Source organism: Plecotus auritus (genome assembly GCF_963455305.1).
Source record: "Plecotus auritus genome assembly, chromosome: X".
Classification (NCBI taxonomy): domain Eukaryota; kingdom Metazoa; phylum Chordata; class Mammalia; order Chiroptera; family Vespertilionidae; genus Plecotus; species Plecotus auritus.
Genome location: NC_137784.1, coordinates 15,207,847 through 15,228,357, shown reverse-complemented (window position 1 = coordinate 15,228,357; position 20,511 = coordinate 15,207,847). Strand labels below are relative to the sequence as shown.

The 20,511-nt window shown below is 42.8% G+C and overlaps 1 pseudogene across 1 annotated transcript; it reads left to right on the top strand.

Annotated features, from left to right (window-relative positions):
- The first annotated feature begins 5,956 nt into the window (after positions 1-5,956).
- On the top strand, positions 5,957-20,511 carry LOC308239496 (small ribosomal subunit protein uS5-like; annotated as a pseudogene). Its single transcript has 3 exons — positions 5,957-5,976; positions 6,922-7,001; positions 19,666-20,511. The product of its transcript is annotated as a small ribosomal subunit protein uS5-like (transcript).

The window sequence follows — 20,511 nt, the reverse complement described above, 5'->3', positions numbered from 1 at the left end:
ATTGTAAATTGTGCTGCTATGAACATAGCAGGGCATATATTCTTTCTGATTGGTGTTTCTGGTTTCTTAGGATATATTCCTAGAAGTGGGATCACTGGGTCAAATGCCTCTGCCCATTTTTAATTGGATTGTTTTGTTGTTGTTGTTGTTGAGTTGTATGTGTTCTTTATAAATTTGTATATTAACTCCTTATTGGATGTATCAATGGCAAATATTTTCTCCTATTGAGTAGGGTGTCTTTTCATTTTTTTGATGGTTTATTTTGCTGTGCACAAACTTTTTAGTTTGATGCAATCTGATTTGTTTATTTTCTCTTTGATTTTCCTTGCCCAAGGAAATATATGTATGAGAAGAAATATTGCTAATAGAAATGTTTGAGATTTTACTGCCTATGCTTTCTTCCAAGAGTTTTATGGTTTTAAGTCTTACAGTTAAGTCTTTAATCCATTTTGAATTTTTCTTGTATATGGGGCCTGTGGAACTTTGTGGTGAGGCCGGTCTCAGTCATCAGGGTGAGGCCAGTAAAGTTCATCAGGTTAATATTTGGTTGTGAGGACAGAGGGCTCTGCACAGGAACTGTGGTGCCAGTTGGGACATGTGGGGGACAAATGGCCCTCACCCCAGAGCTACAAAACTCAGTCTCCCTGTGCATCTCTGACACCTGCCTGAGTCTGCCTGGACCTTCTCCAGAGTCTTCCAAGAAAGACTGCAGTGGGCTGAGGCTCCCTAAAGCAAGCTGACTCCTTGGTAGGGCTTGAGCTTGGCAAAGTGGGGCCACAGGGAGTAGGGAGGATGGGGCCAGTAGATCTCCCCAGGCAGACACAGTATGGAAGGGGGTGCTTGACTCAGGAGAGATAGCGTCTTTGACAGTGTAAGAGAGGGACTCAGCACAGGGACAGTGGTGACTGTTCCTCTAGCCCTCTCCCTGAAGCTGTGCAACCCAATCTCTCCCTGTTTGACTCCAATCTACTCTGAACCACCATCACTCCACAGAGGCCAGGGTGGGTGCCCAAAATGAGATTGTGTGTGCTGGCCATTTAAGAGGGTGTCTGGGTTGCTAGCAGACTCTGATATCACCTCAGTGGATGGAATCTCTGTTGGTTTTCACAGTCAGATGGTATGTGGGCTCCTCTTTCTGGCACTAGAACTCCAGGTTGGGGAGCCTGACATGGGTCTAAGACTCTTAGCTTCTCATAAGGGACCTTTGCAACTGAGCTATCCCTGGAAATTCCCAACCACCACATGTGGGTGCAGAGCAGCCCTTTTTTCATCCCTGCCCTTCCTACCAGTCTCCACATGTCCTCTTCTGTATGTCCTTAGTTATAAGACTTCTGTTCAGCTAGTCTTCAGTTCCTTATTCAGGTTGATTGTTCTATAATTTAGTTGTAATTCTGATTTAGTCCTGGGAGGAGGTAAGTGTAACTTCCGCCTACTCCACGAACATCTTGGATCCTTGAGTTGTCTTATTTTAGTCATGATATTTTATTAATTGAACAATTTCAGATTTTACAAAGAATAGGCTTGGAAAATCATGTTATAAATATTATTGTGAATACTGTCCTTTGAAAATGGTTATTAAAATTAATTAGATGTCGATGTTGTTCATCAGATGATGTTATGAATTCTTGCAGGAATGGGATAGTTAAAATATGTGATAAAATAAATAATAATTGATATACCAGTGACTTGATTCTCTAGATAGTATAAAAACGCTCATCTATATATATAAAAGCCTACGCGACTGAACAACTGGTCGACCAGTGTGCTCCCATAGCCAACCTCCCATGGCCGGCCAACCTCCTGTGGTCCCTCCCCCTGGCCAGCCAGCCAACCTACTGCAGTCCCTCCCCCCAGCTGGCCAACCTCTTGCAGTCCCTCCCCCCAGCCGGCCAACCTACCGCGGTCCCTCCCCCCAGCTGGCCAACCTACCGCAGTCCCTCTCCCCAGCCGGTCAACCTACCATGGTCCCTCCCCCCAGCTGGCCAACCTCCTGCAGTCCCTCCCCCCAGCTGGCCAACCTACCGCGGTCCCTCCCCCCCGCCGGCCAACCTCCTGCAGTCCCTCCCCCAGCCAGCCAACCTACCACGGTCCCTCCCCCCAGCTGGTCAACCTACCACAATCCCTCCCCCCAGCCGGCCAACCTACTGTGGTCCCTCCCCCCAGCCGGTCAACCTACCGTGGTCCCTCCCCCCAGCTGGCCAACCTACCACGGTCCCTCCCCCCCACTGGCCAACCTACCATGGTCCCTACCCTCACCCAGCCGGCCAACCTCCCGCAGTCCCTCCCCCCAGCCAGCCGGCCAACCTACTGCGGTCCCTACCCCCTGCTGGCCAACCTCCTGTGGTCCCTCCCCCTGGTCGGCCAACATCCCTGGGTCCCTCCCCCCAGCCGGCCAAGCTACCATGGTCCCTACCCCCACCCAGCCAGCCAACCTCCCATGGTCCCTTCTCCTGGCCAGCCAGCCAACCTACTGCGGTCCCTAACCCCTGCTGGCCAACCTCCGGTGGTCCCTCCCCCCGGCCAGCTGGCCAACCTACCGCGGTCCCTACCCCTCGCTGGCCAACCTACAGTCCCTCCCCCTGGATGGCCATCTCTCCCCCCCCCCTGATTGGCCCTGATCACTGGCCAGGCCAAGGGTCCCCCACCTGTGCACGAATTCGTGCACTGGGCCTCTAGTGTTTTAGATAAATGCCTAAAAAGAATTTTGATAGTTTCTGTGTGATAACTAGAGCTACTAACTGGATATGTATGTAACATCATTAATATATATATATATATATATATATAGATATATATATATATATATACATTTTCATTATAAGAATAACAGTTTAATACTGTAGCCTCTTAGGTCCTTTTTCTCTAAAATTTACCTTCCCTCAAATATAAGGATGAGGTCCTAGCAGCTATGTTTTTGTTATAGGGCCCTAAACCACCCGCCCTCCCACTCAGGATACTTGATTGGGCCATGAGTGGAGACCTGATCCACATTGGTCCAATCACATTGTCTCTTGTAGAGAGATAAACTTGGAGCTGAGACAGTCTAGCTCACTCTAGACCAGGGGTGGGCAAACTTTTTGACTCGAGGGCCACAATGGGTTCTTAAACTGGACCGGAGGGCTGGAACAAAAGCATGGATGGAGTGTTTGTGTGAACTAATATAAATTCAAAGTAAAGGAGCGGAGGGGAGAGCAAGAGAACCGGATAGAACAGCCGGATCCGGCCCGCGGGCCATAGTTTGCCCAAGGCTGCTCTAGACTGATATCATAAATGGATGTAATACAAACCAGAGAGCTGTAGAATCAGCCATTTTCTACCTTGTTCATGGAAAAACAGCAAAAATGTAGTTTGGGGAGGAAGAAGAATGAGGCAGACACACAGAAAGAAACAGTGTTCAAGAACATTCACGTTTCACAGGTGGAGACTCTCAACAAGTACCTTCTCCATGGAAACACCTCTCAAAACAAAACTACGATGTTTTTGGTAAGCTTTTGTAACACATTAACATTTATTATTTGTGAGGGTAACAATTAGGATGAATTAGCCTCATCTCCCCATACCATCTTCTCCTGTTTTTAAAAACCTATTGAGTGTACTGTTAATATTATTTCATCCTGGATGCTTTATATGTATATAATTTAGTCTTCATAAGGAAGAAATTAAAATCACCATTAATCTTTTACAGCTAATGAAACCAAGATTAGGTCCTTTATAGGACTTACCCAAATTCACATTAACTGATTGCGAGTGGCCAAAATGAGACTCGTGTGCAGGTCTTTCCAACTCTTAAGACTTTACTCTTAATCATTATGTTATACTTGAATCTGAGGACAACAAGTATCTTCCAAAAAGGAGGAAAGATCTTTATCCCTCAGTAACAGGAACAGTAAATTCAGCTAACTCTACGTATTGGGCATGGTGTTTGGAGCTCCGAATGATGGAGTGAACTCTGGAGGAAATAGTGTCCGGGCAGGCTGGATGTTTTCAACAAAACTGGACCCACATGTGAGTGTGAGAGAGCGTGTGTGTATGTGTGTGTGTGTGTGTGTGTGTGTGTGTGTGTGTGTGTGTGTGTGTATACATTGTAGAAGGCAAGAGGAGGAGATTCTTTCCTAGAAGCATAAAATGCTTATTCCCTTTAGTTAAACATCATTTCACATTCTCTTACCCATGAGGGAGTAAAGTTAAAATGGAATGTCATATGGCGCTTCCTGGGAAGGCACTGTGAAAGAGTGTGTGTTCTCTGAAAAGCCCACAGACAGAACCAAAACATAAATGCCTGGAAGAGATGTAAGAAGACCACATTTACTGGTTCCAAAGAAAATTAAAACATTTTTGTAAAATAACATATGGGTCCTCACAGGACACAAGCCTAAAACCAATTAGTTCCGGCTTCAAAGGGATTTTGTTGAATATGAGAAATGGGTTCTAATTGAAATTTTAATTAGGACCCCAGAACACATCAGTGTACTTATTACTGAAAGTTCACCACAAATTGCAGGCTTTAAATGATTGGATGGATTTTATTTAAGCTGAGAAAACACCATTGCAGAGGTTTTACCCTGTTGGAAGGCCTAGAATAAAACAGGAGTTTGCAGCAGCAGAAGGGACCTGAAGAGTAACATTTAGATGTGGTGGAAAAGCAAGACAATGTTGTCACTACTGTTTGTGTGTTGGGTGAGTAGGGGATGTCATCGGTTACTGTAGTTTAGTGGCACTGAACAGCTTCAGCAGTGGTTGTGAAGGGAAATGGAGGAGTCAGCATAAGGGGAGAGGATCAGTCCTTCCATTTTCCCCAAGTAATGATAGATTTTTATTCAATCAATACACCAAGACATCCTGAATTACCATTTTTCATTAAGGGAAGGGCACTCGGGTTATAGGAAAAGAGGTTTGGAAGAGTAATAGTTTGCTGACTTTATTAGTTTTCTTTTAGAAAATACTCTCTGCTTTTTAAATATTTATTTATTTATTTATTAAAAATGTTTTTATTGATATTTTTTACAGAGAGGAAGGGAGAGGGATAGAGAGCTAGAAACATCAATGAGAGAGAAACATCCATCAGCTGCTTCCTGCACACTCTCCACTGGGTATGTGCCCACAACCAAGGTACATGCCCTTGACTGGAATTGAACCTGGGACCCTTCAATCCACAGGCCAACGCTGTATCTACTGAGCCAAACCAGTTAGGGCAGCCTTGGGCAAACTACGGCCCGCGGGCCGGATCCGGCTGTTCTATCTGGTTCTCTTGCTCTCCCCTCCGCTCCTTTACTTTGAATTTATATTAGTTCACACAAACACTCCATCCATGCTTTTGTTCCAGCCCTCCGGTCCAGTTTAAGAACCCATTGTGGCCCTCGAGTCAAAAAGTTTGCCCAACCCTGGGTTAGGGCCTCTCTGCTTTTTTAAAATTGGAGTTTCAAGCTCAGGTGGAAAAACAAAGATGGCCCATCAGTTTCTCTCTCCTTATTCCGCTTGGGTGTGGAAAGATTTTTAAAAATTCCTTGTATTCAAGAGAAGATTCCCATTGCTTTTGGCTATGTATCTCCATTAGGTAGAATCATTCACCCTGAGCCCTCTATGTTGTTGATTGTAAGAAATTCCCTGGTCGGCTACATTTCAAACCTGTCAGAGCCAGTGATGTACTCCAGGTGCAGCCGAGTGTGAATGCTGTTAAAGTTATTGGTTCAGGTGACCTTGATATTGGGTGTCTTCAAGTTTTCTACTCTGCTGGTTTCTCCTTCTGCTTCTTCCTCTAATTGCTGCTGAGTTTTCAAAAGCTGAGCTTGTTTCATATGCTTCCAATTTGTTATAAAATTACAGCAATTCCCTATAGAATTCTGTGTTTTTAGTGTCCTCATTAAATAAACATCTAGGGGAAGAACTTAATTTGCTTGTTACAGTCAACTCTCATCCTAGAGTACACCTCATTGGAGCCTCTTCTCAATAATGAAAAATGTACTGCCTCAACGCAAGGTACTACATGCCTATTTTTCCAATTTACCAGTTAAGATGCTTTGAGCTGCTGGTAATACAATATTCAGCTAACAATGACTTAAATCAGTCACTTTTCAACCGGTGTGCTGCAAGAATTTTTAAACATGCAATACTTATTTAGTCAGGGGCACTGACCTCTTTTTCCTTAGATAATCAAATTAAAAAGTGACAATGGCCAACACAACAATAGCCATCTGGTATGAATGAACCAAAATTATACCTATTTTTTGTCAGATTATCAATATATATATATATATATATATATATATATATATATATATATATTTGGCATGCCACAGAATTTTAGAAATTCGTTTATGCGTGCCATGAGATGAAAAAAAAAGCTTGAAAATCAACTGACTTAAACAATAAAGACACTTAATAATATTTCATATCACACACATTCCAGAGGTAGGGCATTCCTGGATGTATTCCTTGGGTCCACTATTTATTGGATGTCAGCACCTATGAAAGATAAAGAGGAAAAGGATGGGGAATAGTCAGAGAATTTGGACCATGGCTCGTGTCTGTGAAAGGGGTGGGAAAAGGAAGAAAGATTGAGGAGGGGGAGCCTAGGACTGCTGAGAGGCTCTGAGAAACGCACAGCCAGCTTAATAAGGGAGCGCCACCAAAAATATAGCCCGCGGAGGAGTCCCATGTTGGGCAGACATGAACAGGCCCTAGTGCTCCACTGTTTGTAGTTATTGGCTGGCACTTCCTAGGAGAGTCCTATGGATTGCTTGAAGCTGGGGGCTGTCAGCTCATTTTACCCCTTGCAACTGATCAGCAAGCTCTTTCTTGAACAGAGGTCTGAGTGTCAGACCTCCATAGTTGCCACATAGGATTTAATTCAGCAGCATTGGTATCCAGGTGCTTCACAAATTGACATTTGGTCATGCTTAACATGTTGGTATTCTTCTTCAGGCTTATTTTCCCGGGTTTTATAAATGACTGTCACAACCTCGTGTCTTCACACAACTATGTGCGCAAGCAGGAAGAAGAAGGTATCCTCACGTGCCTCTGTTTTTAAGGGAGGAAGGTCTTTCTTTAAAGTTTTCAAGCAGGATTTTCCGTCAGTCCCGTAGGCCATGTTTCAGTCACATGCCCGGTCGCTGCAAGGGAAGCGATGAAAGTGAAATTCTGGCCTTTTCAACTTATAACAACAGGAAGTGAGTTATGCCAGCAAATAGGAAGGGGCATAGGAGGAAGGTGGTGGGGGTGGCTGATTTGTGGGTCAACCACCAGTGCCTGTCACCCCAAATAGTGCTTCCTAAGTTTATTCCCAGGAATAAGGTGGTACTTCCTAAGTTTATTCCCAGGAATTTGGACATTAGAGGTTATAAATTGATTACTGAATGTATGACTCGTTACACTGGCAGGTTCTTTTGCTTTTCTTGCATTCCCCAAATATTCCCATCTCTCCTCCCAACCAAGAATATAAGGCTTTATTGCAGTCTTTCTTCATATCATTTTTTATTTTTCTTTTGCTGTTGTTGTGGTTCATCGTTTACTAAACGCCCAACTGAAGAGATATTTGACCATATTTTTAGGCTAATCTTTTAAAAGGGCTTCTAAAATGTCTGATTGTATTAATCAATTATTGTAGTTCTGTCATTTTATTTATTTTATTTTACTTTAGAGAGAGAGGGAGGGAGAGAGAGAGACATAAATGTGAGAAACATTGATCAGTTGCCTCTTGTACACACCCGGTTAGGGGTTCAAACCTGCAACCTGGGCATTTGCCCTGACTGGGAATCGAACCAGTAACCTTTCAGTGTACCGGACAATATTTCAGCCAACTGAGCCACTGCAGCCATTGCAGTTGTTATTTTAAACTTTCAGTTTATGATGCTGGCTTCTCCAGTGCTAGAGAACTACAGACACTTAAGGCCCAGGGTTAAGCGTAGGAAAAATATTGCCTACTGTGAAAATACATGCACAGGGTACATTTTTGGTACAAAATGAGCTACCCATATGCTTTCCCTAATAATGTCTCTGATTTCTCCGATGTTTCTGTATACTCTCCCCTGCTTCTTTACTGAATTCATAATTTTCAGCAATGAACTCATCATCTCTACTATTTACCTACTATTTGAACTTGGGAAAGCTATGTGACCTCTCTGAGCATTTGTCTCCTGATCTGAAAAATGAGATAAAAATGCTCCTTCATGTGGGTTCCATAGCACAAACAACAAATCATCACTTCCTCCTCTCCCCCATCCACCCTTGCTCATTTATTTATGGCATCAGAAGCTATTTATTAATATGGACAGAATTCATAATATAATCTGTACAAGTGATTGTCTTCCTCTTTTCACTTTTTCGTGCAATTATTTGCTTCATCCTAAAATAAGAAAACAATTTAAATTTTGTAAGTAAAACAAAAAATAACCCACAAATTTTATTTCTGCACAAAAGTAGATTTCTGTGAGGTTCTGCTATTAGTTTTTTTGACAAAGAGAAAATATTCAAATCTTAGACTTAGTGTTGATAACATACCATCTCTGGTATTCATGCATAAAATATCATTTACAAAGTAAGAGAGCAACATAATTGATTGTTTTATCCAATCTCACTCCCCAGAGACAACCATTATTAATGTTATTGTGTGTCATGACAAATTTGTCCTGATACACTGACAAACATGAATGAGTATATGTAGTTATGTGAGTGTTTTTAAGCAAAACTAGAATCATAATCTTCAACAGTATTGCAACATCATTTGTTTCATTTAACAATATCAACTGATCATTTTTGACTCTTTATTTTGATATATGAGAGTGAGGGGGAGAGAGAAAAATGGCGGCAGAATAGACGGACGTGTCCTGAGCCTTGTCCCGGAGCAGATAGAGGGAGCAGCTGAAACGAGTGGAATCCAGCCTGAATTGGAGAAGGAGGCGCAGCTGGTGAGACAGTTTGCAGCTGGGAAGGGCAGAGATCCCCCGATAAAGGTAAAGTCAAAGATCTAGGCAGTAGAATCTGCTGGACCTCTGAGCCCAGGTAAGGGAGAAACTACACAGCGCCAAGCCGCGTCCCTGAGGACAGGCAAAGCGTCTGACTGAAAAAAAAAAAAAAAAAGGGTCCACGGGACTGCGGGAGGTAGGGGATTTTAGACCTTGGAGTCTGGATTTGGGATCTGAGCTCAAAGGCAGCCTGAAGAGCTGCCAGACCGCGCAGTGCCGGCAGAAAGGAACTTGCAGAGACGCGGTCCCTCCTCGTGCTGGGGCCTGCGCCTTTCTCCACTGAACCTGGTTCATAGGACCCTTAGGATACAGACGCTTACCTGTAGTTGAGGTGCAGAAGAGAGAGTGGGATTGTGGAATCTGGGGAGAGTAGGCAGCGGATGGTCCAGGAGAGATGCAAGTGAGTCTGGTGCTGAGTCATATCTAGGCCCCGTCGCCATTTTCTCCTGAGAGATAGCCCCTCCCTCCAGTCTCCAGGCAACCAATATAGCCACACCCAGATCCCACCCTGATTAACACCATGGAATCTCAATACTCCCTGAGGCCATAGGATCTGCCCTAAAGAGAAATCTTTAGAAGTTAAGCACCTCAATTACACAGCTACACTGCCAGAGCCCTTCAGAGTGCTTCAGTGTGCCTCGCTGGCAAACTTAATGCGGGTGCTCCTGTGAGCTGCCACTGGGAGTAAGCGCCTATCCACCACAGGTACAGCAGCAAAAGCTGAGTCTGCCCACCCCATAACTACAGAACTCTGGGCATCACAGTCACACCTGTCCAGAGTGCAGGCTCCCTGAGCCACATCACCCTGACATACAGTTCCTTGGTGCCACTGTGAGTCCCCACTGGGTACGTGTGGTTTCAATTAAGGGTGCAAGACAGCAAAAATTGGGATACTCCCTTCCATGGCTGCTGACTTCTAGACACTGCAGTTGTGCCTCTCAAGCTCGCAGGCCTACATCAAGAGAACCCAAATAGCTCAAGTAGGGAGCTACACTAGATTACCAAGCCCAGGAGAACTGAGAGATTACACCAGTAGCACCATCACCAAAAGAACCTGGGTAGCAAAGCAATTGGATCTACAATTAAAACATTACAGGAAAACATGGGGAGACAAAAAAGCAACTCCCAAAGGAAAGAAAAAGAGGAATCACCAGAGAGGGAGTTAAATGAAATTGAGGCTAGTAGCTTAACAGAGAAAGAATTCAGAGTAATGGTTATAAGGATGTTTAAACGGATGGATGACAAATACACACAACTCAATGAGAACTATAAGGAGCTGAATGAGAATGTCACCAACATGAAAAGAAACCAAGAAGAGATGAAGAATAACATAGCTGCAATAAAGAACACATTGGAAGGCTTAAACAGTAGACTAGAAGAGGCTGAGGACTGCATCAGCGAATTAGAAGACAAGGTAGGAAAAAACACACAAACACAGCAGCAACTGGAAAGAAGACTTAAAAAGCAAGAGGAGAGCCTAAGGGAGCTTTGGGACAACACAAAACGAAACAATATTAGAATAATAGGGATACCAGAAGGAGAGGAAGAGAAGCAAGGAATAAAAAACCTGTTCGAAGAAATAATGACAGAAAACTTCCCTGATATTGGCAAGAAAAAAACTATGCAAGTCCAAGAAGTACATAGAGTCCCAAACAGGTTGAACCCCAAAAGACCGACACCAAGACACATCATAATTAAATTGGAGAACACTAACGACAAAGTAAGAATCTTAAAGGCTGCCAGAGAGAGACAGAAAGTTACCTACAAGGGCTCTCCTATTAGAATATCAACTGATTTCTCAACAGAAACACACCAGGCCAGAAGGGAATGGAATGAAATATACAAAGTGATGCAAAGCAAGGGTCTGAATCCAAGAATACTATACCCAGCAAGGCTATCATTCAAAATTGAAGGTGGAATCAGGAGCTTCACAGACAAAAAAGGGCTAAGAGAGTTTATCACTACCAAGCCAGCAATGCAAGAGATGCTAAAGGGACTGCTGTAAAAAGAAGAAAGAGAAAGGCAAAAAGAAACACAAACACTAAGGAAAAATATGACAACAAACATGTACTTGTCAATAATAACATTAAACGTAAATGGATTAAATGCACCAATCAAAAGACATAGGGTAGCTGAATGGATAAGAAAACATGACCCATATATTTGCTGTCTACAAGAGACCCACCTCAGAGCAAAGGATTCACACAGACTGAGAGTGAAGGGATGGAAAAACATGTTTCAGGCAAATGTAAATGAGAAAAAAGCTGGGGTTGCGATACTTATCTCTGATAAAATAGACCTCAAAGTAAAGGCCATAACAAGAGATAAGGAAGGCCACTACATAATACTAAAGGGAGCAATTCAACAAGAAGATATAACTCTGGTAAACATATATGCACCCAAATACATAAAAGAACTCCTAGAAGATATCAAGGGAGAGATCGACAACAATACAATCATAGTAGGAGACTTTAATGCACCACTGACATCACTGGATAAATCCTCTAGACAAAAAATCAGCAAAGAAACAGCAATTCTAAATGACGCACTAGATCTAATGGACCTAATTGACATCTTCAGAGCATTTCACCCCAAAGCCACGGAATATACGTTCTTCTCATGTGCACATGGGACATTTTCAAAAATAGACCACATACTGGGTCACAAACAAAGTCTCCCCAAATTCAAAAAGAGAGTGAGAAAACCCCGAGTGTGAAATTCGTGCAATTATAAAAACAAAAACAGAACTGGAGTTTCCATTGGTCAGATGTAAAAGGACAACATATCTCTAAGTTGGAAGCCATGCCCTATTCTTTTCTTTCTTTTTTAATAACACATTTATTGAAGTATTATTGATAGACAAAGAATTGCACATATTGGGTGTGTACAATTTGATGCGTTTGGACATATGCCAACACCTGTGATACCATCAGTACAATCTAAGACTTCCCAGAGTTTTCTTGTGCCCCTTTGTCTTTTGTGTGTTTTTTTCCTGTGTGTGTGTGTGTATGTATGTGTAGTAAGAACACATAACATTGTTCTTATTATTAAACAGAAGGTGAGGTATAGGCCAACAGGTATGAACAGACAAAACAAGGAACAGACATAGAAAAGCTTATGCCCAGCCAGTGTGGCTCAGGGGTTGAGCATTGATCCATAAACTAGGAGGTCATGGTTCCATTCCCGTCAGGGCACAGGCCTGGGTTGTGGGCTCGATCCTCATTGGGTGGGAGGGGAGGGGTTGTGCAAGAGGCAGCCACTCAATGATTATCTCTCAACATTGATGTTTCTATCTCTCTCTCTCTCTCTTCCCTTCCTCTCTCTGAAGTCAATAAAAGCATATTTTTAAAAAAATTCCCTTAACTTTAGGAAAAAATGAACAGAAAAGCTTACTTTGGCTCAATGAAAATAAAATAGTGAATTTATTTTCATTCATAAATTCATTCATTCATTCAGATATTTAGTGTGTTCCTACTATGTTCCACAGGCATTGTTTTTAGCACTTAAGATGCAGTGGTGAAAAATAGAAAAGTTTCCTAATAATGATGTTTACATTCTAATTGGGGAAACAGAAGAGATGCTTGTATTTTGAATACCTTAACTCTGCTATTTCCTGAAATAATTTATTCAGTCAGTTACTTTTGAAGCAACTAGTCAGGGGTAATGCTTAATATCATTTTTATCATTATCATAGTGATATTATTTTGTAGAAAATTTAGAAGAGAAAGATAAAAACCATCTGGACTACATCAGACTAAAAAGTTTTTGCGTATCAAAGGAAACCATCAACAAAATGAAATGACAACACAGTGAATGGGAGAACATTTTCCCCAATGATACCTCTGATAAGGGGTTAATAACTAACATTTATAAAGAACTCAAACAACTCAACACCAAAGAAAACAAAAAAATACCATCGAAAATTGGACAAAGGCCCAGAATAGACACTTCTCCAAAGAGGACATACAGATGGCCAAGAGACATATGAAAAGATGCTCAGTGTCACTAATCATCAGAGAAATGCAAATTAAAACCACAAATATCACCTCACATCTGTCAGAAGGCCTATCATCAATAAATCAACAAACAATAACTAAATGAGGATGTGGAGAAAAGGGAACCCTAGTAGATTGTTGGTGGGAATGCAGATTGCACAAGCCACTATGGAAAGCAGTATGGAGTTGCCTCAAAAAATGAAAAATGGAACTGTCTTATGACCCAGCAATTCCACTTCCAGGAATATATCTGAAGAAACCCAAAACACGAATTCGAAAGAATATATGCACCCCTAGGTTTATTGCAGTATTATTTATAATAGCCACGATTCCGAAGCAGCCCAGGTGCCTATCAGTAGATGAGTGGATAAAAAGCTGTGGTACATTTACACCATGGAATACTACTCAGCCACAAAAAGAGGGAAATCTTACCTTTTGCAGTAGCATGGATGGACCTAGAGAATATTATGCTAAGAGAAATAAGCCAGTCAGAGAAAGACAAGTATGACTTCACTTATATGTGGAATCTAAGGAACAAAATAACAAACAAAATAGAAACAGACTCATAGATACAGAGAACAGACTGACAGTTGTCAGAGGAAAGGGGGGTTAGGAGGCTAGGTGAAAAAAGTGAAAGGATTAAACAGGAAAAAAAAGCTCATAGACGCAGACAACAGTATGGGGATTACCAGAGAGAAAGGGGGGTGGGGGCAGGTAGAAGAGGGCAAAGGGGGATAAATGGTGCTGGAAGGAGACTTAACCTTGAGCAGTGAACACACAATACAATACACAGATGATGTATTATAGAATTGTACACCTGAACCTATATAATTTTATTAACTTATGTCACCCCCAATAAGTTCAATAAATAAAAAACCCCGCCTGTAATAACATAATGTAGATAAATGTGGCTATCATTAATGTGTGTCTGTGTATGTCCATCTCACCTGGTTTTTCTTCTGTATGGATATATGGACTAATGTTATTGTCTAAAAACAAAAAAGATGATCTTATATTATAAACTAATTTCCTTCATACTTTTAAATATTTTTTTTTGTTAATCCTCACCTGAGGATATTTTTTCCATTGCTCTTTTAGAGAGAGTGGAATGGAAGGAAAGAAAGGGAGAGAGAAAGAGAGAGAGAGAGAAGAAAAAAGAGGGAGAGAGAGAAATATCAATGTGAGAGAGACTCATCAATTGGTAGCCTCCTGTACAAGCCCCCACTGAGGCTGGGGATTGAACCTGCAACTGAGGTACATTCCCTTAACTGGGACTGGAACTTGTGACCCTTCAGTGGGTGGGCTGGCGTTCTAACCACTGAGCACACCTGCCAAGGCTAAATATTCTTTAAGAACATAATTTCTTCTATTCCAACTCAGAAAAAGATAGCTGCAATTTAGTAAACTATCATTGAACACTGAGGGTTTTTCCTGTAAAATTTCATTATTTTAAGTAACCCTATGGTAAATGGCCTTGTATGTGTATATGAGTATCTGCTTAGAGTAAATGTCCAGAGGTGATATTATAGGGTCAAAGTCTATTAAACATATACAGATATTATGTACAATCTCTACTATCCCTCCAAGGAATATAATTTTACCAAATTATAATTTCTACATATTTATTTCTCTGCTTATTTACTAATAGTAGCCATTTCCAGGTGTATTTTCTAATCATAGCCAAATTTTCTAGAGGAAAAGTGATATCATTTTTTTTAATTTTCATTCCTTTCATTATAAAGTAGTTAAGCACTTTTCACATGTTTATTATTCACTTGATTGTTCGTTTGGTGAATTGCCTTTCACATTTCTTCCCATAAATCTATCTTGGAATGTTTTATTTTTTATTTGTAAAAATATCTCTATATTAAATATAAATAACTATGATTGTGTTATATATTTTAGATCATTATCTGGTATTTCCTTTGCCTTTCATGGTATTTTTGATATTTCATTTTTAGATTGTTAAACCTATTAATATTTACCTTTAATTTTTCTGTGGTTGCCTCTATGTTTAAAGTTGTTTCCACTTTTATATCAGAAACTAGGTGCCCTGCGCACAAATCCGTGTGCCAGTAGCTCTCTGCGGGGCCTGGCCGTTCTGTGCCCACTGCCCAGAGGGTCTCGGCAGCCCAGAGGCCCATCTGCAGCCGGGCATGGAATGCTTGCCTCTTCGCTGGGGCAACGACACAAGCGTTCCATACCCCGGCCTGGCCAGAGGCCCATCCGCGGCTGTGAAATGCAAACAACTTCCCTCCCTGTTCTCAGGAACTCCAATAAAGGGCTTCCTTCCTCTTACTCGGCTGGCTTTCACCCCTGTGCTTCTGCCACCACCCCTCCTGTCACACTATCCTCCACCCCCTCCACCCTCTGGCCGCCCGGACTTGACCTTGCCCAGGAGTCGGGGGCCACTCGACTCTGCTCAGCTCGCCGGTTCCTTCTCTTCTTACGCGAGCATTCTGCGCCCCAGCCTGGCCAGAGGCCCATCTGCGGCTGGGCATGGAATGCTTGCCTCGTCGCTGTGGCGATGAAGCAAGCTTTCCACCAGGCCACTCACGCTGCCCGCTCTCAGCGCCCCCCCCCCCCCCCACCACCAGGACTGGGGGACTCTGGCAGGGCTGAGAGGACTGGGCGCCACCATCTTGTGGCTATGGGTGCCACCATTTTTGTGACAGAGTGATGGTTAATTTGCATACTACCCTTTTATTAGATAGGATTGTTTTCCTATATGAGCTTTAAGTTCTTTTATTTTTAAATAGTAGTTTTATGGTCAATCAATTGTCCTGATGTGTGTGTATATATGTATTATGTATTTTTAAATTCTTAAACTTAATTTGGAATAGACTTCCCTTTCTTTATTGATTTAAAATTTCTACTTTTATTGTATATTGGTTCTTAAGCAGATTTAGCACAGGAACATTCTCTTATGATTTGTCAGCCATACGGAATAAAACTATTTTAACTGTTAGATTTTTTTTATAATGTATTGAAATATTTGATAGTGCAATTTCTCAATTAATTTGAATTTTTCAAAATGGTCTCTGTAGGAATGCAAGCTAGTATAGTACAGATGTCAACATTATTGGTAGATAATGAGAGCTATAGAAGTTTTGAAATGGAGGAGAGCAGATGGGATCTTAGGGAAGATGTGGTACTTTGGCCGGACCCAGAATGATAAATCTGGTTTTCCCAGGCAGAGAGGAAGGATAAAGGGCATTCCAAGTAGGGGAAACAATGTAACAGCCTCCAGATTTGTGACCAAGCATTATGCAGTGGGTGATGGGAGAGGCAGGGTGGAAGGGATTTAATATTTGCTGAGTACCTACTGAATGTGAATCACCATGCTAAGCATTTTATAGGAATAATTCTAGGGTTAGCTGAATCCTCTTACTTTATCATCTGTGAAAAACCATGTTCAATGCCATCTTGTCACATTGTTCCAACTTGGATGCAGAACTCAGTATTTGTTTGATTTTCTAAAAAGCAATTCATGCTTTAGCTGGTTTGGCTCAGTGGCTAGAGCATTGGCCTGTGGACTGAAGGGTCTCGGCTTCAATTCTGGCCAAGGTCACGTGCCTGGGTTGTGGGCTCGATCCCCAGTAGGGGGCATGCAGGAGGCAGCCAATCGATGCTTCTCTCTCATCATTGATGTTTCTATCTCTCTCTCCCTCTCTGAAATCAATAAAAACATATTAAAAAAATAAATAAAAAGCAATTCACTCACAAAAACTTTGTCAATCAGTGTAAACCAGTTTCTTGACATCATAGATATTTTGGGCTGAAATATCCATTCTTGTAGGATGCTGTCCTGTGCATTATCTTTATCTCTGACTTCAACCCACTACTGGATGCTAGTAGCAATCCTGCTGCCTTAGTAGAACAACCAAAAATGGCTACAGACATTGCCAAATGTCCCCTACAAGGCAAAATTAATTCAGAAACTTGTTATCCTATATAATAAAGAGGTAGTATGTAAATTGACCATCACTCCAACACACAAGATGGCTGCCCCCATGTGGTCAAAAATGGCCACCCCCATGTGGACACAAAATGGCCACCACAAGATGGCCTGCAAGGGAGGGCAGTTGGGGGTGACCAGGCCAGCAGGGGAGGGCAGTTAAGGGTGATCAGGCCTGCAGGGGAGGACAGTTAGGGATGACTGGGCTGGCAGAGGAGGGCAATTGGGAGTGACCAGGCCTGCAGGGGAGGGAAGTTGTGGGGGGACCCAGGCCTGCAGGGGAGGGCAGTTGGGAGGGACAAGGCCAGCAGAGGAGCAGTTAGGGGTGATCAGGCCTGCAGGGGAAGGCAGTTAGGGGAAAACAGGCTGGCAGGGGAGCAGCTAGGCATCAATCAGGCTGGCAGGGGAGTGGTTAGGGGGTGATCAGGCTGGCAGGCAGAAGCTGTTAGGAGCAATCAGGCAGGCAGGCAGGTGAGCAGTTGGGAGCCAGCAGTCCTGGATTGTGAGAGGGATGTCCGACTGCCCGTTTAAGCCCGATCCCACTGGGGGCCCCAGATTGGAGAGGCTTGGCTGAGGGACACCTCCCCCTGCCAATGCACGAATTTCGTGCACCAGGCCTCTAGTAGAGTATAACAAAGATAGGAAAGTTGGTGGAGGGTTTGATATAGAAGAGGATATGAAAAATAAATATCCTCTTTTTGTTTTTGTCCCTGAACTTCCTTCTTGGTTTCTCTGCAATTGAATTTGGGGACAGGGCGTGTTGTGCTTCATCTATTGCAAGTCTTCTCCACTGTGGTTCTGCTGACATTTGGGCCACACCATTCTTGGTTTTGAGGGGTTGCCTTGCGCATTCTGGGGTGTTTAGCAGCACCATGGGACCCTTCCAAGGATATGCCAACACCCCTTTTCTGAGTTGTGACTGCTCAATCTGCCTCCAGACACTGGTAAAATTGGCCCTGGTGGAGAACCACTGATATAGACTAAACCAAGAATAGGAAGGTTATAGGATTTCATTCTGCATAACCCACAAGACATAGTTTTAAAATTCTCTATATATTTTTTTTTCCTTTGAAGTCCTTTCTTGGTTACGATGTACTTAGTTTTGTTTGCTTCTGCTCTCTCATGGATTCTCTATCTCAGCCCTATTGATGTTTGGGACCAAATCATTCTTTGTTGTATGGGGCTGTCTGTTTAGCAGTACCCTTGATCTCTACCTAGTAGGTGCCAGTAGTACCTTGCCACATCACCTCCACCCTCTGTAGTTGAAAAAAACCAATACTGTCTTCATATACAGACATCTAGAGGGGTGGGGCAAAAAGTTCCCCTGGTTGAGAACCACTGTTCTATCTCTACTTTAGCCCCATACAGTGGTTCTTTTCTGTCTTTTCTTTTAGAAGAAGTGCATGTTTCTCTCCTGTTTTTACTCATAGACATGGAGTGATAATTTTGTTGTTTCTTGAACATGACTGGGGAACCTCACTTCCTATCTCAAGTGGTTTAATTGTTACATTTTTCTCTAACAAATACAGGATTGCCCCTAGGAGGAGTTCTAGCAAGTAACATATACTCCAATTTGCTAAACATTCATCATTTCTGCTCTGAGTGAACAGTAACAGGTCATTTGAGCTTCTGACACGGGTTTGGCTATAGACCGCTTTGCTTTGGAGTAAATTTGCACATACCTCTCTGTTTCACTAAATCCGAACATGTGGGCAATCTCAAGACAAGCATATTGTCTTGCACCATAGGCGAGTTAGTTCCTCTGACCTTGTTTCATCCTCCGAGTGGGGTTTTTGATAAAGATTATAGGTTATAAGATAAAGCACCTGGTATATATCAGACTCTCAAAAATGTTAACCATTATTATTAATTTTTTTAAAGAGACTAGAGGTCTGATGCACGAAGATTAGTGCAAGAATAGGCCTGCCTTCCCCTGGCTGCTGGCACCGCCTTCGCTCTGGCTGGAGCTGCCTTTCTGCCTTCCCATGCTGCCCAGAGGCCCAGAGCAGCTGGGGTGGTGTGTTACGCCTGTGTCCCGCCCCATTGGCGCCTGCGTATGCAAATTAACCCACCATCTTTGTTGAGTTAATTTGCGTACTCACTCCTGATTGGCTGGTGGGCATCACGAAGGTACAGTCCATTAGCATGTTACTCTTTTATTAGGTGGATGTTGAGGACTATATAAATAACCTTTAAAGCCAGAATTTAAACCTCCAACACCTATACTTAGAGTGTTTCACTCTTTATTTGATTAATTTCTCACTTAGTTGTTGTGGTCACAGCTGAGGCATGCTGGAGAAAAAAGATTGTTGCATTAATTTTTTTGTTGTTGTTTTGCCAGAAATTTTAAGGCTTTGCTAATTCGAATGTTCTCAAAAACACTGAAATTTAAAACTTAGCATCGTTGTATTTTTTTCTTGCAATGTGAGAAGATGCAAATTGCGTCTAAAGAAAACATAAGAGATAGAATTTTAAATTAGGAGTTTTACTGAAATTGGTTTCTATGGCAAAAGTGTCATTTGGTTCTCTTTTACTGTTTTTCCCAGTAGATTAGATATATTTTTCTTTCACGTTTTTTCCCCTGAAGTATGTATGTGGTTTTGACCTTTTCAAGACAAATTGAAAAATAAAATCTGATGAAAAGAAAATAGACAACTCGAGAGTCACATCACAAAAAAAGTCAATAAAAAAGCAGAATGTGCTTCTTTTCAAGGAAACAACAAATGGCAGATGACACCAGTGCTGTGAAGAGGTGGTGGTGGGGGAGGCGCTGTAATAGGAGGCTACAAGGGCTTCAGTGGAGGATTTGGCAGCTGCATCAGGGCCAGATCTCTGGCTGCTGAGGTTGGGGTCAGGGCTGAGTCTGCAGAGCTCTAGCAGGCAAGGCCCAGGACAAGTGGATTCCCAAGCTGGGCCGTCTGGTCAAGGACATGAAGATTAAGTCCCTAGAGGAGATCTATCTGTTCTCTTTGGCCATGAAGGAATCTGAGATTATTGACTTTTTCTTGGGGGCATCCCTCAAGGATGAGGTTTTGAAGAGTATGCCCGTGGAAAAGCAGACAGATACTGACCAGAAGACCCGGTTCAAGGTATTTGTCGCCATTGGGGACTACAGTGGACATGTTGGTCTGGGTGTTAAGCGCTCAAAGGAAGTAGCCACTGCCATCCATGGAGCCATCCATCATCTTGGCCAAGCTCCCTATTGTCCCTGTGCAGCGAGGCTGCTGGGGGAACAAAATAAGCAAACCCCACACTCTTCCTCGCAAGGTGACTGGCCGCTGTGGCTCTACTCAGGCACTCCATCCTTGCCCTCAGGAGTACTGACATTGTCTCTGCCCCTGTGCCCAAGAAGCCACTGCTGATGGCCGGTATTGACGACTGCTCAACCTCGGCCAGGGGCTGCACTGCCACCCTGGGCAACTTCGCCAGGGCCACCTTTGATACCATCTGTAAGACCTACAGCTATCTCACCCCAGATCTTTGGAAAGAGACTGTGTTCACCAAGTCTCCCTATCAGGAACTCACTGGCCATCTTGTAAAGACCCACACCAGAGTTTCTGTGCAGAGGACCTAGGCTCCAGCTGTGGCCACTACATAA